The following is a 22,757-nucleotide window of genomic DNA, read 5'->3' on the forward strand; positions in this document are numbered from 1 at the left end:
AGATGAGGCAGTACTGGGGTTTGGGTTGCAGGTGTCATGGTGTTTATAAGGGCATGGCTTTGTGGTGGGTTGAAGTAGATACAGATCAGCACAGTTGCCAAATAAAATGGACCCAGTTGCCTCCCACATTCCTTGTTACTGCTGCAAGTGTGCCATGGTAAACTAACTTGGTAAAAACATAATTTTCCAGCCAGATCGAGTCAGGGAAATGTGCTGAGGGGAGGGAGTGAAGATGCAGGAGGGGCTTGTTTGCCCCTCTCAGCAGAAGTAAGGACTCGGATTGTCTCGACATGTTATCCGACAACTTGTTTTCAGCTTATTTAGCTAACTCGTCTCCCTCTACCCTTTGCCCTCTTCTGTTATCCCCATTTAATAGTATTTCCCAGCTTCAGGAGGGTGTGATGAGGGTATCACAGGCTGAGAAGTGATCAGATGCGATGCGCGCATGTGTGTATATACATGTGCGAGAGGGAGAGAGATCTAAGATAATAATTTCTGCTGGCAAAAGTTCTGCGGGGCAAGAAATGGCATTGGCAAGGGCTGCTGATGGGAAGGAGTGAGCTGCCTTGGCACGGCCGGGTCCCTGCAGAGCTTTCCAAGACGCTGCCCGGCCCGGTTGTGTTGTGCTGACCGTGTGTGACTCAGCTGAGCACTTGCATCGGTGGCATTTCACAGTTTGTCTGTAACACAACAGTGCTGGAGCGCTGCCGCCCATCAATTGTGAAACTAAAGGGGGTGGCAGCAGTGGGCAGAAACCTATTGATTGCGCTGTAAATCAGAAGGCTAAGGGGAAAAGCCGGATTCCCAGGAAGATTGCAGGTCCGTCTCTCACCTGCTGCAGGCAGAAGAGTCTTTCTGCCACCTCCTCTGGGCACGCGCAACATCGGTACTTAAATCTTTTGTGTACAGGGACAATTGGTAGTCTGGGGTCTAAGATCAGTGCTAATTCTTTCCATACTTTGTGCAGGCAAGTGATGGGATTTCAGCAGGACTGAATTAGGTCGGATAACCGATGCTAGAAGGTTCAGCCTTGCTTGAAAAGTAACCCCGAAGAGAAACAGGACAAGTGGGCTACTGGAGCTAGTGTGAGCCGGTGTAGAAGGGAGGCGGAACTTGATGCCTCACCCTTTGGAATTGATGCCTGTTTTTGCAGCAGAAGACAAAGATCTGTGCCATAGCATTACCCCTCTCCCTTTTGCAAGCAGTGGGTTCTGCCCCTTAGTGCCCGGGGGACCACCTGGCTTCGGGAATGGAAAACTGGAGAATTTCCCTGGTGTCAGTCTGTGAAAGGAGACAACTCCAGGAAGAGCGAAGTTGTTGCTCTGGGGTGGAATGTGAGCTGATTAATGTGGGACAGAGACAGGACCTGATGCCAGGGCTGGAGAACACAGTGGAGTTAGAGATTTGGGGGACACGATGAATTGCTGGGCAGGAGATGGACAGATGGAGAGAGATCTTGGAGGAGGTCCCAAAATTGCCCTGTTTAGTACATTAGGGAGAGTCATCGCTCTTCTCATCACGCATATGTTTTGGGAATGGGCCAGGGGAGGTTTCAACAGAATCAGAATCACAAGCTCAGCTTTTTTTTTAAAAAAAAAAAAACCCAAACAAAATCAGACTCATTATTTTGGGGTCATTCTTATATGTATTGAGAAGCTTTTCTAAAAAAATAAAAATCTGTTAACTGTTAATACCTCTTGGTTTTCTTACCCTTCCATTCTGAGAGGGAATTTTTGCCAGGCTCTGGATCAAGTATAAACAGGAGTTTCACATAGATTCAGGACAGATGTAGAGGCAGCCTGGGAAAAGTGGAATGGCAGGAAATTATGTTGGTCACAACTGAAATGCTCAGCACAGCCAAAGCACTTGAGCTAGTGAACCTTTTTTACAGCATGTGTTGCCCCTGTGCCATAGATTGTTAATTTTTATTTTACCAGGAGCAGATGGAGAACACCTCTGGGGATGGGATATTTCTCCTGTGACTGGAGAAGAGCCTGTGAGCACTCTGGAGAGAGGAGAGTCATACCTCTTGCTTTGCTACGTCTGGGTTAGCAGGAAAGCTCCATGAGGATCATGGCTATACTGGATCCATGTTTGCTTAAGGTGCTGAGGGATGCTGAGGTCAGACGAGCTTACTCTGCTGCATTGGGGAACTGTTACAATAACTGCTGTTTCTGCTGTTACGGGCCACACAACGATGAGATATTTATTAGGCTAATGAGCAAATTATAATTCAAAGCTTCAGGATGAACAAAAAGAGAAATGTATGTTAGCTCCCAACTGGTAATGGTTGTAGGATCAGAGTCACAGAATTCTTGAATTTCAGAGTTTTCCCAAGTGACCAGCACTTGGATGAGATGCAGCTATATACGAGTATGTGGTTATATTCTTAAACTTAGAAATGTATGTGAGCGTTGCGGTCACAATATAGAGTATGAGGGAAAAAGCAACCTTACCTCATTTCCTGCCTTTTTCTGTGTGAATTCTCATTCATAAAGCACAGAGAAGGGATATTTTTGTACAGTGTTTCCTAGGGGCATTTTTTTTTTTTTTTTGCCCCACTAAAAGAAAATGCAGAAAACTTTGGTCATGCATTCAAATGCAGCTGTGTTTCGTTTGTGGTCTTGAGGTCTAAGTGTGCATTAGGACATGACCTGCCTAGTGTACCTGTTTTGTATCACCTCCGTACACAGAGGGGGGTTTTGTGTAAACTCTATTGACCTGCTATCCAAAGGCAGTTTTGGATTACGGTTTATCTGGGCTGGATTCAAATGGTGGCCTTAAGGAGAAACGCTCTAATCATTCAAGCTGTATGCTGCCTGAGTTTTGGAATCTTGCAAATATGTTGGCATTTATGTAATAAATACAAACTTTAAGAGTGTTTCTTTTCCTTGAGGAACTCTTGACTTCATAAGCTTTTATTGTGAGCTGGTTGTTAGGGCTGAGAATTTGCCACTGACTCCCTCTCCCCACCCCAAAACAAACAAATAAATAGAACCATATGTAGTTGACTTCATCCTCCAAACAGCCTCTTAGGCTACTTGCCTATGAAATCAGCGGCTTTTTTTTTTTTTTTTCTTTCGAGTTTTGAGACATGCCAGACCCCACTGTAGGCTGTGTGGAGAAGGAAGATGTTAGCCCTAGCAAAAACTCTTAAGTCAGCTGTCAGCTTGATCCAAAGTATCAGTCATTTTCCCATAGCTAAAGTCACTGCAACATGTTTTTCTTGCCTCATTCCCTGTATTAAATGAGCTGCTGTAGCAAAGGGGTTTTAAAGACATTCTTTGTTGTTTGTTTTTTTTTCTTTTTTTTTTTCCAAAATAGAAACATTTAATCATCTTTTTAATCCTTTTTCTCGATGTACAGCCAAACGACATTATTTTTTTCAGTGGCTGTTTCTGGTTTAGACCTGGCATAAATCTGTTTTGATTTGTCAATGGTGTGATCCAGTTCTGGCAATGAAGTGACCCAAGTACAGATCAGCCTAATTCTGCATTTTATTCCAGCCGATACTACTGACTTTCCATGTGGTCTTTGCTCAGTCACTTATAAATTTATCTTTTATTTCCGTTAGCTTTGAAATCAGGGTAGCACTTGGTAAACTCTCAAAGGTTTTGTGGCTGTTTAATATAGTTGACTTGGTGGAGCATGCACCAGATCCTAATATTAGAGAAGGAGGGAAGCACCCTGTGACCCAGCAGAATTAGGGTGAGAGCATGAAGGGACAGAAAGGGACCAGTGACAGTAATGGGAGAAAAGGAAGAGGAAGTTCAGAGCAAGGGGTACCAGAGGGAAGCTGGTGTTGAGCTGTGGGGAATGTGGAGGGTTATGCAAAGGGTGAGAAGAAAGGAGATGCTGCAAATCAAAGAAGGAAAGGAAGTGGAGCACAAATGAAAGCAGTGGTTTGGAGAAAGATGGGTTGAGTCAAGGACTTGGAAGAAAGAAAAGGGAGGGAATAAGGAAAAAGATTTGTTCAGGTCAGTTTAGCTTTACAAATTACATTTATTTGATTTTTACTTTTGAGGCATTACCCCATGTTTCTAAACCTGAGGCAAAATAATGCTTTTTTTTAAGCATGTGACGACTCTAAATTTTCACGTTAAATGATATGGAGTAGGAAGACCTCTAAAATTGGCTCTTGAGGTCATACTGTTGTCTGATACCACCCTCCTTTCCCTAGAAAATAGCCCCTTGAACTCTTGAAAGTGTTAATGGCTTGGCACGGTCTCCTGCCAATTTGTCTTGGTGGCTTTCAAATTGTAGTCCTGTGCTGTTGATGAGAACTTCCTAACATGTAAAGCATTTAAGAACATCAACAAAAAGTAACTATGGAAAGGTTATTGTCTGTGGATTTTTTTTCTTCTTTTACTCTTTAGGGAATAATGTGCCTGGTTTAAAACTGTGCCCAATAACACCTCTGTTTTTGTTTGTTTGGGTCTCAGTGGTGGTTGTCCTCTTTTCCCCACCGCGAGCTCTGCATGTGAGGAAGGAGCGGCAGGGAGAAGAGGTGCAGTGGGGATGGTTTGTGATGACTTGTTTCGGGAAATAAGAGTGGGGTGGCCCATGCTGGGTTGAAACGGGGGGGCTGGGGAGTGCTGCTGTTCCTATTGTTCTGCCAGACCACGTGGTTTGGCCACAGAGCAGCTGGTTGCCTAAATTAATGTTTAAAACTTCCCATTTTGAAAGAGGCTGGTTGAAAACATAGTGAAGCACAATAAGAAACATTAAGACTGGTACTTCAGAACTACCTGAAGATAGATGAATCACTTGAAAATTCTCCCAGTAAAAGTATTTGTATTTTCTCTCACTGGACCAGTGTGTTGAAGCGTAACCTTTGGGTGTTGCACAAGCTTCTGCAGTGACTAATTAGGCAGTGGAAAAGCAGAGAAATCACCTCACCTCTGACCGCAGCACTAGTTAAAAAAGTTGTGGAAAATACAGGCAACCGCTGCAATCCTGGGTTGGAAGAGGGGGTGGAGACAGAGCGGCTGCCTTCCCCAGGGCTCTGGTTGGTGTTGCATTGACTAGCAGCACTCATAACTGCTGCTGCTAAGATTAATAAGGAGGAGAGACTTGTTCCTTAATGCACGATGGTCGTCTGTAGGAGCCAGAAGAGACTTTCAGGGGGTCCTGCTGCCACCCATCACCAGCGGCACAGAACGGGGCAGATGCCTTGCGCTGTCAGCGGCGCTGGGCAGTGGCTGCCTGCGGGACACGATGGGATGTGGTGTGCCAGGCGGGATGGACCAAAGGCCCTGCCAGACACAGCAGCTCCTGTGTTGGGCTTTTATCTCCTCCTTCACCATCGGCTTGTCTCCTTCAGATGGTGACAGGCCTGTGAAATCTTCCAGGAGCTGCAGCATTTGTCTCCCTTGAAACTTGGGAGGGCAGGGGACGGGGGGGAGGATTGGTGGGTTTTTTTTCTTGTTTTAGGCTTTTATTTGCCTGGTTTTTTTTCCCTGGAGGGTGCATAGCTCAGTATTTCAGGCTGGTTTTTGCCTTCAAGAAATTCCTATTAAATGATTGGAGAATTTAAGGGTCTGTGCGATGCTTCTGTATTTTGAGTCCTAATCACTTAGGTGAAAAAGAATAAGTAAATTATATATTGAACCGCTAACTGGTGCTGGGGGCCTGGTGGTTTCCATGGCAACCGGGCTGGAAATAGCTGCCTGTGACGTCACCAGCACCGCACAGGTAGAGTCTCATCCCGCCGCCACTGTTTCCTCCTGAAGAAGTGAGCGTGGCGAGCGTGGCGGGTGCAAACACCTTGACGTTGCAATTAGCATATGCAAATATCCCAGCCACCCTGCAGTACCTGTCCATCGCCGGGGTACACCGAGTTCACCGTGCGCACAGAAATGTCCGGGCCCTCTTGCAGGTACTGAGGGAGGCCGGGTCCCCCCCACTCCACACCTGCCCTCTCCGCATTGCTCGCTTTGGGGTGCAGAGCCACAGGGTGAGGCCTATCAGCCCCGTGTCCGGGTTGGGGGGGCTCAGGTCTTCTCCTCCGGTGCCTGGTGATGCCCCAGTTGCCCGAGTTGCTCCTTGAATTCATCTTACAGCTGCAGTGTTGCACGTGAGAAGGGAGAGGTTTCTAAACAGCTCGGCTTGGACACCATTTCTTCTTTCTGGAGATGGATAAAAGACCTGGTAGGTTTGGTTTTGGTTTTTTTTTTTTGTTTGTTTGTTTTTTTTAATTTGGTTGGTGTATTTTCTGTTGTTATTTTCTGGAGGATTTGGTTTTATTTTTCCTTTCTCTTTTATCTTTGAGGCGCCAGGAATGTAAACTCTGGTCTTTTCTGGCATTGCTGAAGGACAAGTGGGAGGTGTAAATGAATTTATGAATGTGAGCATTTAAAACCTTAATTGAAGGGGTGAATGTGGTGAATCTTTAACAAAGGCCTTCTCTACTCAAAATATTAATTACTTGTTGAAGTACATACATTTTAAGCAAAACAACCAACCAGCCTGATTCAGCATGGTTATTTGTTTATCCTCATAGAGTCAAGAGTGGAGGTTCTGCCTGAAGCCTCTTGCACTGTACGTTACTGTAGGTACAGGTGTGTCACACTCCTGTGTGACAGGGACCGTCCCACACTGGAGCCTGGGTAGATAGTGGCAAGGTGGAAGTGAAGAGTAAGTCACTGTTCAGCTGTGGAATTGAATATCCTTTAGCCAGCAACAACAAAAAAACCCACCTCACTGATCTGATTACCTAGCTCTACACATGATCAAAACACAGTAGATGTGATACTTTCTTCCACATGTTTTCTGGTGTTTGTGTTCAATTTAGTTTTAGCTGTCCCAAGTGATTGCACTTCCAATGTTTTCCTGAGAAGACGAGACCATATGCCTCCCCGTTACGGTGATTTGTCCTCTTTTCCCCATGCAGCAACAGGCCTATGTTTTTTCTTTCTTGGTTTCCACTGGACCTGAGCATAGTCCAGGTAGCATTGAACAATCCCCTTTTTTGTTTGTGCCTGTCAGAGGTTTGTAGACAGTTCAGTTCCCAGCTCATTGGCCATTGCTTAGCAAGCTCTCATATTTAGTCCTTGTGTTTGTAAATTGATTTCTGGTTCTTGGTAATGTACTTGTTGCTCTTCTGCAACCTTCTATGTTATCATGATTTTTTTCAGGAGTTTTAAACCAGAGTTAAATACCAGCTTTCAGGTATGGTTGCAACCAAAATAATTTGAGGCTTGTCAGCTCTAAAGGCTGCTAATAATACTGCAAGCACATGCAGCCAGCGCAGCTATTTGCTTGCAGCAGTGCCCACCTGTACACAGAAGTAGCTCTGTTACAACAGTCTTCTCCAGGAGACTGCCCACTGATGCATCCTGCATCTCCTGCGCCTGCATCATTGCAATGACTGTGAATAAAAAATGCTGATGTTTCAGTTGTGACGGCTGGCTCTCTCAGGAAGGGTCTCATACTGTCTCTTCACTTTGGTCAAAGTAGGTGCACTCTGGATGATGTTTTACATTTAGATATAAATGCTTATCTGTCACACAGACATAAAAACATTCAGTGTTTATAACGAGCAAAAAGACACTGAGTGTTGTTTGCAGATAGCGTGCTGCACGGACCGTGTATTATGCTTCACAGGCCAGCAGTGACCTGTGGACCACAGTTTGGGTGATGCTGTTCTAGGGCCTTATCTATACTAGGAAAAAAGGAGGACAAACAATGCATAGTTTATCGTTTCATTGTAAAGCTAAATGACATTGTGGGTTGTGGGTTTTTTTTAATATCAGGAGTTGATTCTGGAGTGTGCTGCAGCTGTGTTTCTGCTGCCAGAGGTGAAATAACTGTCCTGATTTCATCAGCGTAGATGCAGATAAATGTGCTTGGAACTACAGAGGACTCCTACTGTTATCATGTACCTCCTTTTGGAAGCATCTCCCAAGTATTAGTAGCTCCTTTTTCCTTCTTTGGATGGACTACTTTAAATCATTCATGTTGTGGCTTCCAAGGGTTTTTTCTTCCCCAAATACTTGGTTTGTAGGCAGTGCCACAAAGAAGTTAATAGATACGAATATGAAAATTATGAAGATCTCCAAAACCTTATTGACAAAAGGGAAACCTTGCAATGCATTTCACTGCTGCCATTCCTAGTTAGCTGTGCTACCACTAGTGATGAGGCAGAGGAGTTTTAGATCATCTCTGTCTCATTAGAGGCAACTTCAGAAATTAGAAGAACTGAACACCTACCGCTCATGGCTCCTGAGCAGTCGTGAAAACCTGGTCTTTGTTTAGACACCTTAGTGTTAGCTGAGCTTTTAGAAGATGCTTTCCCTATTTAGACCTGCAATGATCAGGTATGGTATGATGCGTGAAGGACTACCATCAGCACTTCTGTCTTAAGGTACCTACTGCTATTAACACTTGCAGTGTTCCCCAGGGTTTTCTAACACCTCCTGTCTTTTATGCATCTGTCTTTCAGAAGGTGAAATCCTTGGGTCAAAAATGGGCACAGTTTTTTGTCATATAGGCATGTTAATAGGATGAGAAAGAACAGCACTGCTGAATGTTCCCATCAGAGTTGTTGGCAAATGCATCTGTCAGGAAGGACTTGGTGATGGGTATTAGGATAATGAGCCACAGGGAAGAGGACTATGACTTTTCACTCCTTGTCACCTCTACTTTTCTGCCAATTTATGAGGTCTTCACAAAAAGGAGAAGCTGTTACTGCTGCTGGCTGCACAACGCATAGTTCTTGGTCTCTGCAGATGCTGTGTATAACCTCTGTGCTGTGGTATTGCTTGGGAAGGTTGAAAGCTGAGAAGGTAGGGGTTTATTGTCTTTTACACTGAAGCTTGTTCAGGTTGCAGTGGCTGCAGTCTTCAGAATTAGATGGTTTGCGTTTGGAGTTAGGGTGTCATCGGTGGGGCCTACTGGGGTGAACCAGGTGTTTATGCACCCTAAAAATACCACTTTGTCTTTTCTCTGCCAGAGGGTGGATGGGAGGGGGAACAGGACTGAGTGCGGGACTCAGGGAGTGAGAGGGATGGGAGCGGGGAGGGACGAACTTCAGGGAATGAGTCTGGCAGCTGGAAGGAGTTGGACCCTGTTTAAAATGGCTGCCGCTGCATTCAAGGGGCCATTTTAAGTGCCTGTTATCCTACTCTCGCTTAAGGGTGTAATTTGAATGAATGTGAAGCCAACAGAAATGTTAGATTCCAGTACAAATCTGTTCTGATTTGGGGATTCATCAGAGTCCCAACAATGTGTAAAGTACTGTGGGATGAGAGGTGATATATTGTGGAAATGTAAGATATGAATTTTATATTTATTACTGACTTGGCAGGGTGCTTTTCACATCACCATTCTGGTACAATTTTGATTAGATTTTTATGCTGAGCACTGGAGAAACACTGCTCGTGTGTACGTAATTCTCTCTCCCTTTTGTGCTTCTCTTCTCTGATAAGGAGAACTCTGTGCTGATGAAAGAGACAGGGTTGACAGTCCTTGCACTGTAATGATACAGTTTAGACAATGCCAGTAAAAACTTCCTCTGCCAGCTTGGAGGATGTGTGTTGACACAGAGCAGAGTGCTGCTAGCAGCGGGAGGCCAGGTAAGTTTCTGTGTCTTGCCCAATTCCTGACCTCTGCAAGAGTTCAGAAGGATGGTGGTAGTTTCTGTGATGTTGACACGTATGGGGACTTGTTCAATGGTCTTTAGTCCATGTGTTGCTCTCATTTGTCACAAATTGTTGTCTTGTAACGGATTTTGTTTACTCCCAGCATGTGCTGGCTCTGAACTAGCATTGAAAGCAGATAAAATTAATCTGCAGATGGAGTGCTGTCTGTTCTCTCACAGGTACTTGTTTTCATTAATGGGTAAAGCATCAGGAAAATACCCTTCTCTATAGACCACCTTACAAAGTCAGAGTTCTGGGACAGTGGTAAATCTGTTGTGTATATTTATATTTAGTTATTTGTACAACCCTTGTCTTTTGTATAGAGCTTTTTACAAGCAGTGATGCATGTATTCTACCTTGCTTTGTGTCAAAACTAGTAGCGTCCCCATATTATAGTTTCATAAAGAATGGTGTTGTGTGGTTTGAGATGGTGCAGAAGGTCTGCATCAAAACTGGGAACTGAACCCAGACTTCTGGAATTCTCAGTTCGGTGTCCAATACCCAGGAAGAAAGAGAGAGGAGACAGGATAATTTTTGTGCTTATTTAAAGATATATTTATATAGGTTTGTGTTGAATCTGCTTCTGGAGATGAACAGCTTCAATATGGCACTTTTCATTAGAATAATTGTCTTAAGAAGGGGCTTAAAATGGTAAAAATCTAGTAGTTCTTTGCATCTTCACCACAAACAGCATTTCAATGGTACTGCAGAAATGCATTTGGCTTGTGGCATTTGGTGGAACCAAAAGGTTCGACTCAATCTGATATTGGCAGATCAAAATGTCTGAAACAGACGATTGCCAGCAAGTTGATTTACCACAATGAGATAAGTAGTTGTCATCTGGGCAATAGTAGTTTGACTCTGTGATCCTTCTTCATTGCACTAAGTAGTAAAATGTTTGGTTAAACCATCAGGAGGTTGGGTTGGTTCAGTGTTACTGTGACTCAGCTGGCAAATGGTAACTTGTTAGTCATAGTAACTCAGTTGCTTACTTCTGTGTTTGCATCTCTTGGACTGATTTTGGTGGGTAGCCATTGTCAATGGAAGGCAAGTGAAAGGAAAAGCCTGGGAGTTACCTCTCTCCTCACCACTCGCCTGGATAGAAGCAGATCTGCCTGCAGAGTTGCTGGCTGGTTGGTGAAAAAAAAAGGAAAAATATTTGTCTGGGTCTAAGTTGCTGGCCTACTAAAATAAATTTGTCACCCTTATCAGAGCTGTGAATTCTTATATTTAAAGTTTCGGCAGGAAACGGACGAGGCTTAAGGTGGTGTTACATGGGTTAGTAGTTCAGACCCTACCTTCCCACAGCTGGAAGACTGTCTCTTTGCAGAAAAGGTGGAGAACCTTTCCCTTGCTGAGAGCCAAGCTGGCCTTTCGGACGGCCACACGTCAGCCCATACCTTCGTGTTACCCAGCAGTGATGTGTGAAGATGTGTGGCTCCAGCCTACACAAAATGAACTCACGGCCTGTGTCCAGCCCTTGGACTGCAGATCTTCTACCTGAGGTCTAAAACCTTAAATAGCCCACGTTCGGGGCCCACCTCTGCAGGAGGAAACCTTGCTTGCAGTGTAAAACCACTGTGCACTTACACTTGTTCATGCAGGGAAGTTGGCACGCTGTAAGCTGGGTTGTGAGTTTATGGCGTGAGTTCTGGACTATTTTGTGGGGGCATTTTTCATACTTAACTAAGAGCTGAGCTGCTCGCTGCAGTGGTGTTGAGTAAGAGTGGCGATGGCGTGAGCTGGTGTGCAGTGCCCGGCATGCTTTCTGTTCAGAGCCCAGCTTATCGCTCCCTTCCCAGGGTGAACAAGCCCTTGGCTAACGTTTGTATTTTACAGGAGGCCGTGCAGGATCAGAGCAGTGGCAAGGTGATGGGGTGGGACCGAGGAGCTGTGTGGCTGGCAGGGCTGTGCGCACCGCACCGGACACAGCTGGGATGTGGCCGGCTTAAGTGTGCCATGCACAAGACAGGAGCATCGGTAATGCAAGTGGAAAGCGCCTGTATGGGGAAGGGGGCAGCGTCCTGGAAAGCAGAAGAGAGGGGAGCCCCCGGATCCTGCTGGCTGCAGGTCGTGCCAGTGGGACCCTGCCTTTGCCCTGCGCTGGCCTTAGCAGAGCCCACAGGCAGGCCGCCGGTGCTCGGCGGAGGAAGGAAGGGAGCAAGCGCTTCCTGTGGTGGAGCACGAGCTGGCATCTGAGCAGCCTCACCTCTACCCCGCTGGCTCTCAGCAGCCTTTCCTGGCTGCCTGCCACCTCTCCCTGGCTGCCAGCCCCCTGCCTGCCGGCAGGCACCCCATCCCCTGCCCGGGCTGGGAGCAGGGAGGCGAGAGGTGGGCTGCGGAGAGGACCAGCTCCCTCGGGGCCCTGATCTGCCCCGGCAGAGCAGCCGGCCTCCCCCCGGCTCCCCGTGTCAAGCGCGTGTTTAAGCCTGTGCTAGTCTCCTGGACACCTTCCCGCTGAGTTTTCCAGAGAATGACTACAGATGAAATGCAATTAGACACAGATGGACGGGGGGTGGGGGGGTGGGGGAGGGGTGGGAGACGAGCCGAGTTTGAAAATGGGGGGAGGGGAGCGATTAATTGCAAGGCCGTGAGGCAGACCGGTGCGTGCAAGAGAGAGATGTGTGTGAGGACCAGAGGTCCCAGCTGGGAGATGCTCGCTGGGCCAGGGCTGGGAACCTGAGGAGGTCTCTCTGCTCTCAACTGCTGCTACCGCCACCGTTGTGGTTGTTGGAGAGCCAGAGGGAAGCAGCAGGCGTGTCTCAGGGATGATTAATCATGTATGGCAGCAGTGAGGAAGGAGGACGCGGTGCGCGCATGGAGACCAGCACCTCGCCTACCCCTGCGCGCCTTTGGCTTGCTGGCGGCAATCTCTTCTGCTCTGAAATCCAGCCCCGGAGGATGGCAGGCAGAGGGGGACCATGTTTCACCTGAGCCAAGAGACGGCTCTGTACTCACCCCATCCTCCGGGAGCTTTGAGGCTCCAGAAACTGACATCTCCTGGGTCTGGGGAAGAATGAAAAAAATCTGAGAGCAGGGAGTTGAGCTAGTCCAGGTGGGAGGAGAGGCAGACCTGATTGAAGGTTTAATTAGCAAGGAGCATGGAAAAAACAAAAGTGGGTTTGGCAACAGCAGGCTGCGAGAGCTTCCCAGTTGGAGAGATGGGGACAGGGCACAGAGCAGTCCAGATTGGTGCAGGTGTCCCTTTGCCTCAAGACTTGTCAGCCTCCTCTCCCTCCACACCCTGGCACTACCTGAAAAAAGTGAGATTTAAACATAAATTGGTTTCTGTTTGGGGGAAGGAGTTTGGTTTTAAGTCTCTGGGATTTGACTTCTTATTGCTTTGAAGAAAAGCTTAAGAACTAGAAACCTTTTTTTTTTGTATGTGTGATTCTTTGAGAGGTCAGAGCCCTGCACAAGGAGAGAACCAGAATATCAGAAACTTCCGAAGTAGGAGACACATGGCTAAACCAGGACCGTTGGCAGGCCTGCAACTTTTAACCAGGCTTCCCAGTCTAATGGCTATTACCTGCGGTGGTCTGCACGCACATCTTCCCCTTGCAATTTCCCTGCAAGTAGCTGAAAGTGTCCCCTTTTCTCTGCATCCCCCATCAAAGCTGAGGCAATATTCTTCCCACTGTCACTATAATATACAGTGAATGATGTCAGAGTGTTCATATGTTTTCCCCTTAACCTCAGAGACTACCCTTTCACGGTCTGTAACAATTCTTTTTGGGAGCTTTGGACCGAAGGAAGGTGTTTGATTATATTTTCCTGCCCCTTAGTTGCCTCTGCTCAAGATTTGCTCAGACACCCTTAAACTACAGTGCTGTCTTCTGTCACTGAGATGGGGTCTCTGGGCTAAGTTTTGTAGTGTTGCTTGGACGTGCTGCCTTTACGTTTGTCCCTACAAGATTGCTAGAGAGTGTTATTTAATGCTTATAAACAGCTCTGCATTTTCCATGTGCCACTTCTCGTGCAATACAGAGTAGGGGCTAGAATCTGGAATATTCTTATTTTTTTATTTTCCTCTTTTTTTTTCTTAATTCTGAAAAGTGTAGCTAAGTAGTATTTCACAAAGCTAAATATTATCACAAAATAAGAGAGGAGTAGGGCATACAAATTGTTCAGAGGCAGGACTGGAGTGGGTCTCTCCGGACAGAATTAAGTTTGTTACGAAACGTGTGCTGCAGAGCTATGGAAAGCTAGGGTGCTGTTGATGAGGTTGGAGGTACCTTTGCAGGGTTGTTTTGGGATCCCTGGATTAAAAAAAAAGCAATGTAGTTTTCCAAGCAGAATCGAAACACGTTGGTGGCATCAGAAGCTGACAAAACCGAGAGCTGGAATAAATACTTAACACTCCTCCCTGTGAGACCTCTACTCACAGCCAGTAGTCATGGAAAACAGGACAAAACAGATGTGGATGCCCAAGCAAGTGAATAGTGCTCCTTTATTTGTTGCTGTTGTGAAGCGAGGTGTTTTTCCTCTCCTCACCAATTTGGCAAACCTCCTTTGTGGTCTTGGTGGCCTGGGGTGGTGGCGGGAGGAAGGTGCTGGAAGCAGCTGGCACATTGCACCCACACCAGCCCAGTGGATCTAATTTTGGGATTTGGGCAGCATAACAAGCTCCTCCTCTGAGGCTGTGTGGATGGACATCTCTGCCTTGCCTGAAGGGACCGTCTGCCCGTTTTTAATGGAGGGACTGAGAGCAGGCAGAGGGGCAGGAGGGCGTCCGTGTGCTCAAGACCGGTACAACATTGATGTCTTCATTCGGAGCTCTTCCCAAGTCAGCTTTCTCCTAAGGGTGAGCACCGAAGGATGGGGCAGCTTCTCCTCTGTGGCCTCTCTTGCGTCTACCAAGGGGGCGATAGGAGCGGGCGGCTCACGCTGAGGCTTACCTCACGGCATATGGGATTGAGAAAGGAAGAAAACCAGGGGCAAGAGGATGTAATTCGCTCACTCAGCTGGTGGATGGGCAGCAAGAGGAGTGTGTTGCTACTTAGTGTGAACTATTGATCACGTTTGGACAGAGGTGATGCTGTGATGGGGAGTAGTGTCCATCTTTGCACCATTGGACCATCCAGGGGGTTATTCAGTCCTTTTCCAGTCCAGGAATCGTTTTGGCAAGCCCTCCAGCTTTGTGTTGCCCTCCAGCACCAGTGCCAGTCGTGGTGTCCTTGGCTCCCTGGGGACCGCAGCTTGCCAGAGTGGGGGCAGGCAGGACTCCTCCCATCTCAGGTGGCACCTTGGGGGTCGCCTGGCCCCCTCCCCTGCCTGGGGATGCTTTCTGACAGTGTAAGGGGAGCTTTCAGAGGAGCTGGGGGCTGGCTGCCAGGCTGCCTTTAATTCCCCCAGCTGGCAAACAGGAGGCCTGTGTCGGTTGCCGGGGCAATGGCGGGAAGCTGTGTTAGTTTAATGAAGCATTGGGAAGGCTGCTGTTTATTTCAGGGGAGCGGGGGCTCTCTCGCCTGCCAGGATGCTCCCCGGGGGCGGAGGGGCGGCTGCCAAAGGGCTCCTAGGCCCCGGCTGCCACGCTCTCCCCCTTGACTGCTGCCCTCAGCCCTTCCCGGGGTGCGGAGGCCGGCGTCCGGGGCATCCCTCAGCACAACAGGTCTGTCTGTTCCCCATCCACCCGAGCCCAGCATGTTTGGTGCCATGCCCTCAAACTTGTCCTCCTCCAAAAGCGCCTGCCCCTTCCCAGGGAAGCCCCCTCTGCCCCACTCCTGCAGTGGAGGACCCAGTCCTCGCCCCATGCAGGATGCCTCCTTCCCGGTTGCTGGGATGCGGATGGATGCCCCTTCTCCTTCATCACCCGCCTGGGGGTCCGGCAGTTACCTGACTGGGGTGTAGAACTTACTCTCTTGGTTTAAGCAAATGAAGACTTGAAGCATCAATGTCTTCATAGTAAAGGTGACCTACAAAGGAGGGAGAGGAGGAGAAGAAGTGGGGGGGAGGGAAGCCTTGCATATATGCTCCTTTTCCAATGTCTCTTTATAATTTAAAAAGGCCCAAATGTGGGGCTTGGGCTTTTTTATCCTTCTTTGCTTCTTCCCAGCATGTTATTTGGAGTACAAAAGGATTTCTGGTCTTGTTTAACCTCTGTGGGGAGAGGGGGGATTCGATGGACAACTTGAGCACTAATAGGCTTATGACTATTCAGATAAAACTTCATTAACCGATTATTTAAAAATATAAGCCTTATTCAGACCTGTTAAAAATCAAGGGAGTGTAAATGGGTGTGAACAAACAAATACTAGGTGGAGAGCTTGTTTGAAAGTTCAGTAAGCCTAGTCCATTTAATACAAAGCTAAGAAAAAGCCTCTCAGGCCACAGACCCATGAATTTTTGGTAGAAAAGTGGCAAAGTAAGACTATTGTCTTGCAAAGAAAAAAAAAAGGCCTTTTCATATGTGAAAAGATAGATGTATTTGCTAAAGATGTACAAACAGAAATGCACCTGATTTTTTCCTCTCTCCCCTCCCCCCCCTTTTTTCTGGTTCCCATTTAAAATGCCGTATAAACAAACGCTCTCCTGGATGGTGCTTCCTCAGCTGGTGTAGCAGAGCCCCCCCTTGTCCTGCAGGAGCAGCTTTCCGCATCAGCCCTTGCAGGACCAAATCCCCCTCCCCCCACCCCAAATAATACAGTGGCACATTACCCACCCCGCACCTGCCGGCATGCCTGCGCCCGCTGCCAGGGCAGCAGCATCCCACGGGGGTTTGCAGGTTGCCTGTGCCAGCCCTGCCATGTGGATGGAGGACAAGGAGCCTGTCCCTCAGCATGAAGCCTGCATCAGCCCAAACTCTCCGACCCCCTGTTGCTAGCCTCCCTCTCTGGCCCGTTTCTCTCTGTACGTGCGAGTCTTGCGCCCTGCGGACAGCTGGTAATTAAAAACCTTGGAGGGGGATATTATTGAGTTAACAGTAGTTATTTGTCAGGCTGCTGGAAGGGGGGGGGGGGAGAGTGATCTATCCCCAGGGAAAGCTGCACTGACGAGGGGTGGGGGGGAGCAGGAGGGAGGAGGAAGTGGGGGCGAGATTGGCAGGTGACTGCCAGCTCCGAGGAGATGACAGCGGCAGCAGCTCCGCCAGTCCCACTTGAACACTGCACTGCAGGTACTGGGTTAATGGGTGGGAAGTGGTGAAGAAGAATATCAGGGTGGGTGGCTGGAGGGGAGGGTGTTGGTGTGGGGGAGTTGATTTCTGCTAAACGCCAAGATAGAGATGACACTCTCTATATACATGTAATCATTAGACTCTTCATTCCCAAGAATATTTTCCTTCATATAATTTTTTAAAATGCAGAGAAAGCTTTCCTCAAACCTGACAGTATTCTACCTACAATCACTTCCCCCTTGCCAATATTACCATGCTCTACAAAAATGGTCTGAAATGCTGTACTATTTTTGACCATTTCTTTAGGATATTTGTAGTGAAATTTTAATTTTTAACGTGCTAGGAATAGGCTCCTCAGTCCCACATCATCTCCATGTAGCAAGGCCTTCTTACTGAACGTGAGACTGCATTACAATCTAAACCTCACAATTTTCTTATTTGATGATACTGACTATCCAACTAGAAAATTCATGTATCCTCCTTTTGCAGGACTGACAGGTTAGACCTAGACTGAAGTCCTGATTGACATCTGCAGACAGCATTCTTGCTCATGCTCTCTCTCTCCCCCTCCCTGTGCTTGCTCACTCCTTCCCCCCGCCTCTTTTCCCTTTTGGAGGGCAAAACATCTGTTTGCAAAGGGCTGAGGACATGCGCTGCACAGGGAGATAAAAGCAAAGAGCCCTCATCCCATGTAAGAGTTCGTAGATCTGTAACTCAGGGTGCTGGTGACAGGGTTTGGCGAGGGTTGAAATCCTTCTGTCTTTCTCCCTTCTCATATGTTTGAGTTTGAAAAACAAAAACAACTGGGGTTATCTCAGATGTGCAGTAGTGAGGATTTAGATGTCAGCTTCGCTATCAGCTTCATTCTTTGTGTACAAAGAGAGAAAGAGGATCACAGATTTGCACCTAAGCTACACAGAGCAATGCCTCCCTCAGTTTATCACAGTGGAGGAAGCCCATGCCTCTCCCCTTCCACTACAGCAGAGTTAAGCCCCAAGGGCCTTACGCAGGCGGTGCCTGGGTTGGAGTCCCATCCTCCCCCTCCCTGCAGCAGGAGCCAAGTTTAAGGAATCGGCTGAGAGTTCAAGGCACATGTGTAATTGTAGACCTGCATGATATACAGCAAACAGAGGAAGCTTCAAAAATGTCTCTGTTCTAATGCGTCTCCCTCCCACCACCACCAGCGCCCTGTGAAGTATTTAGCCATAAAAGTGTTGCCTTTTCTATTTGACCTGCAGTGATTGTGGAGAGGGCCACCACCTACCTACGCCTGTGCACCTGTGGTGTTACAGGTTTTAGTCCAGAGACTAGGTAAGGTGTTCTGAGCTGTGAAAACAGCTGATGGACTGGTCTGTACATCCAAATTAACCTATGGCTCAGGTACCGTGCTGGTATGGTTATCAGAAACGCCTGCCACAAAAGGGGCAAACTCCCTTTTGTTTTGCAGCGCTGACATAGGCATGCTGATTTATATTACACAGAGATACATATTTTGACTGCTTGACAAAGAAAATCATGCCCATGACAGCTTCTTGTCATGCCAGTAATCCTACTAAATGGAAGCATGACCAGCGCCATCCGTTTTGAGGTGTCTTCTGCGTGGTGGTTTCCAGAGTCCTGGTGTGGCTGGTTTCAGGGAACTGTGTTTTAACCTGGCAACTGCCTGCAGTCTTTGCTGAACAGCACTAGGAGCTTTGGGCATTTAGCAGCTTTGTAAATTACATCATAGGCATCTTAAATGGTACTTTTCAAGTGTGCATTGGTTTTAAACCTTAGCAGCTGGCCTTTTGGCCATATGTATAGATCACACACACACTGAACTGCTTACTAGGAATGGCAGTTACTTGAATTCAAAGAAAAATTACGTGTTTCTCTCCTGCCTTCGTCCTCGCCTTTTCTGTTTTCCTGTGTGGGACGAGGATCCCAGGGATGCACCTCCTGGTCCCCGACATGCAGTGGGACCTTGAGCTGGACTGTGAACCTACTGGCCTGTCAGTTTTGCTAGGGGTAGAAGGGGCTTGCTGTGTAAAGCTCTACCTGCTCTTTGGATGCTTGCACTACAACCTCCTATATTTTTGCTGTTACTAGCGTGTGGCAGCAAAAGTTCAGATGCATGCAGCCTTGCTTGGGGGTAAAGGGCGCTGGGAGAAGACACCAGCAGAAGACACAAATGAAACCCCTAGTTCAGAGCTCACAATTAATAAGACTGAAATTTTGGGCAAGTCTCAGGGTAGCAGGAGTGGGTAACACAAAGCCAGCATCGGGAGCTCATTTTAATTTCAACCATCTTGTGCGTGTGTAGTTGGCTGTCTTTGTTTAAAGAACTTGGCCTTCAGGTAGATTTTATTTGGACGCCTTGCTTATCCAAAGAACATTAATGACTTTCTTTGAGGAGTTCCAGCCAGTACCTTTGCACCCTGGTTCTCCTCTAGCCCTGTTTTCTCTTTTCCATAATCTCCTGGTGCCCGGCAGCAAGCCTTTAGGGTACATGCGCAAGCGAAAGGAGCTTGAGTTGGGGAATTAATATTCCTGGAACATAACACCAGCAGCATGCACACGCTGAGGAGAATATTAGAGCTATTAGCGGTGGGAGTTTGGAGTGCATGCAATATCTAGATGGAGAATTCAGTGTGATTAATCTGCCTCTAAGCAGCAGCCTCCGGGCTCTGGGAATTCTGTGGCACGTTTGAAATCAGAACTTTTTTTAATTACCTTTCCGCATCAACAAAACAATCGCAGTTGTGTGAAAATAAACCCATTCAGTCCCTGCCCTGTCTCTCTTTTTTTTTTTTCTTTCTCCTTTTTGGATGAGATGCACTGCTGAAGCCCTGACTATTCGTGGTCCCAGCAGCTCTGACAGCACTTTGCACAAGTGCAGAGGGACTTAGCCTGGGAGCCTTGGCCAGCCTCCAAGTCAGGTAATTGCATCATGGGCCAAGTTGGAGCAAGCCTGTGCTAGTCCATGTGTGCGTGTTAGATTCCTTCCTCTTCCCCACTTCTTTATTCTGCTTCCCAACAAACGCCTGTGCCTCCCTCTCTCCCCCCTTCACCTCCTCGCCTTGCTGGCATCCTGGCACGCTGGCAGCCATGTTGCCTGCCCGCCATGGGCAGGTTGAGAGAGATTCCCTGAGAGAGGAGGAGCGGGATAAATGTGGAGGTTTCTCTCATACGGTCAGCAGGGTGGAAAAAAATAATTAAAAAAGATGAAAGAAGATTCAGTCAGTATAAAAACGGTAGCAAAGTTGTGGCCAAACAAGGAGCAAGAATTGCTGAAGGATACGAGATCAGATGGGGACCTCCCTGCTTGGAATTTGTACCTTTTCCCTCCCTCTCACAAGCGGAGGCAGAAGGAGAATTTATTCCTTCCATTGCAGCCCGGTTTATTGCTGTACTGGCACAGAGAAGCTGTAAAACGACAGGGGAAATCTTCCCTGGTGCCGTGGCTGTGCCAGGGCTGGGGTGATGCCTCAAGGTGCTGGGATTCATACTCGGTGTGGAAATGGAGGCTTCAGCCATGGAGGAGCTCCAACCTGGAAGAGCATCTTCTGGCTGCCTGGGTTTTACGCTGGAAGTGCATAGAGCCGCTGGGCTACAAAAGTCTCTGACAAGTGCCTCTCACCCCTGCCCGCTGCCGGGCTTCCAGCGCTGCTGTGCATGTTGCTAGCCCTCCGGGGCATCTCGGGCACTCGTGGGCTGCTCCCGCCGTCCAGCAGCAGCAAGCCACGAACATACCTGCCAGCCGGTTCGTGGCGGGAATCTGGATCGTTTCCTCCTTGCTTCTCACTTGGTCCACGTACAGATTTCCCTCCTGCTGCACTGGCAGGTTGTGGGAAAGGCAGGCTGTGATGGCAGTGCTGTTTTCTCCTCCCTTCCAGGTCGGCGTGGCGGTGGGGAATGCTTTGCAGGTCTCGGTGAGGGCAGGGATGAAGGCTGGAGAGAGGAGTGGACACACTGTGAGGAGCACTAGCTGTCTCTCCTTTGGCTCTGCAGTTCAAATAACTTTATAAATATAATGTTGTCTGCAATTAGCACTGTTTAGGTTTGTTGGTTTTTTTTTTTCTTCACTTGGCTGTGGCTATGCCCTTGGCTTATCCCTCGAAATTCCTGGCCTTCAGGCATGATTAGCACAGTGCAAGTATTTGAGCTGCCTTGCTTCAAAAGGAGAAAAAAATTATTTGATTTTAAACACAAATAACAGCTTTTTTTTGGGGGGGGTGGGGAGGTTGGCTTATTTACCAACATGTTTGAGGTTGTGTTAAATTTTGAGAAGTTGATGTTAAAAAAATTTCTCCAGCTGAATAAACAAAAAAAAACCCCAAACCATACAACTTTCCAGGTGACATTAAGCCAATAGCTACTTAATAACCCTTTTTTTTCTTTTAGGGTTTATTTCAGAAATGACCACAGAAGTCTGTATCATCAGCTTGTGCTCCCAGTGCAACATCCCAGCATTGACTTGTATTGGGAGTACATCAAAGCCTCCTGGTCTTTCTTTCACCTACCACAGCCTCCCTGCCCCTCCCCAGGGCACCTGAAACCTAAAAATACGCTTGGGAACGAAAAACCTCACTCTTTAACCCTATTGCCTTGCTTAGGCCTGACATACAACTCTGTTACCTTAACCCTGACCTTTAATACCTCTTTTACTCCTATTATGGTTTAAAAGTGGTTTCGGATCCTCGAGTGGGAAACCCCCCCCAAGTGCACACTGACTAGCATTATCTCAGCCTGGCCCACGGCTCCCAGACCTCTGCCACTGAGCTTTGGTTGCACCATGCGGCCCCGCTCATCCGGCAGCTCTCTGTGCCGCCTTCCCAGTGCATCCCAGGCGCGACCCGCAGCATCCGCCTGTTTTGGTCCTTTCCCCTCAGTCCCCCTCCGCTGTCCCCCCCAGAGCCTCTCCTGTAGCTGCCGGCACCCCTCAATTGTCACTCCAGCACCTTGTCCTGCTCCAGCCCCGGTGGGTCCAGCGCGGCCGCAGCAGGCGGCTCTGTCCCAGAAGGGCTGCAGGAGCCTGTGCTGCGCTGGAGGATGGTGCCTGGGCTGGCGCTTGCTGTCTGTCCTGCCCAGACCACTTTTAAAAGGTATTTCCACTGTGGTCACAAACTTTATTTGGGGAAAAAAAACCACAAAAAAACACAAGAAGAAAAGAGAGTATGTTTTATAAAAAAAAAAAAAAAAAGCCATTTTCTTGGCCAGCCATTTCCTGAGTTCCCTTTGTTACTACTGCAGATATGTGTTTGAATAAGAGCCTTTTCCCCTCCCCTCTCCTATTCCTCCCTGTTCTACCCTGCAGTGAAGTCACAATCCGGCGTTTGTGGGCTCTGTGTGATGTCAGAGACTCAGCCTTGTGACTTCACCGGCGGGCTCAGGCAGAAGGTGCAGACGGGGCTGAGAGAAGAGAAAAAAAGCCCCCTCCTCTTCCCTTCCCCCCCCCCCTCCACCCTCTCGGTTTATAAAACCAGTAGCTGAGATAAATCGGAAGGGGGTGGGGAGAAGCAGCAGGGAAAGCTGAGAAAGATGCCAGAAAGGTACAGTAAATGGGCTTTATCTCTCTTCCTCTCCCTGAAAGTTGAGAGTAGAAATTGCCCTGCAGAGGCCAGCTCTCGCCGACCACGCGTGCGGCGGCGGTGGCGGCCGTGTGTCTGCGGCGCCCTGTGCGTGTCACCCGCCCCAGTGACGCCGCCGTGCCTGCCTGGGGTGCCCGCGGGTGGGGGCGCGTGGGGAGGCGGGTGGGTGGGTGGATGGTGAGGGCTGGGGGGTGGCTGGGTGGCGTGGTGGTGGGGGCAGCCGAGCCTGGCGTGGCCGGGCACAGGGAAGCCGCTCGCCTTGTCCCTTTTCAAAGGCCCCAGCTGTTGGCTGCTCGCTGCAGTCTGGCTCGTGCTCCGAGACCGACATAAATGGGTTATGGGGTTTATGCATGTGCGGGGGGGGGGGCTTCCCCCGTCTCCTTCTTCCCCCCCCTTCCTCCCCCCCCCCCTTCCTTCCCCCAGTATCTCTCT

At 48.2% G+C, this 22,757-nt stretch overlaps 1 protein-coding gene across 8 annotated transcripts in view; it reads left to right on the forward strand.

Moving 5' to 3' along the window:
• TCF20 (transcription factor 20) overlaps positions 1–22,757 on the forward strand; it is a 132,113-nt gene that overhangs the window by 34,176 nt on the left and 75,180 nt on the right. Inside the window, exon 1 of one of the 8 annotated variants that reach the window (XM_069807074.1) lies at positions 17,080–19,673. The exons of the other annotated variants lie outside the window; for them this stretch is intronic. The gene's annotated coding sequence lies outside the window, so the exon portion shown is untranslated. Of the gene's footprint in view, positions 1–17,079; positions 19,674–22,757 lie in introns of those variants that run through there. 8 annotated transcript variants of the gene reach the window in all.

Source organism: Haliaeetus albicilla, chromosome 19 (genome assembly GCF_947461875.1).
Source record: "Haliaeetus albicilla chromosome 19, bHalAlb1.1, whole genome shotgun sequence".
NCBI lineage: Eukaryota > Metazoa > Chordata > Aves > Accipitriformes > Accipitridae > Haliaeetus > Haliaeetus albicilla.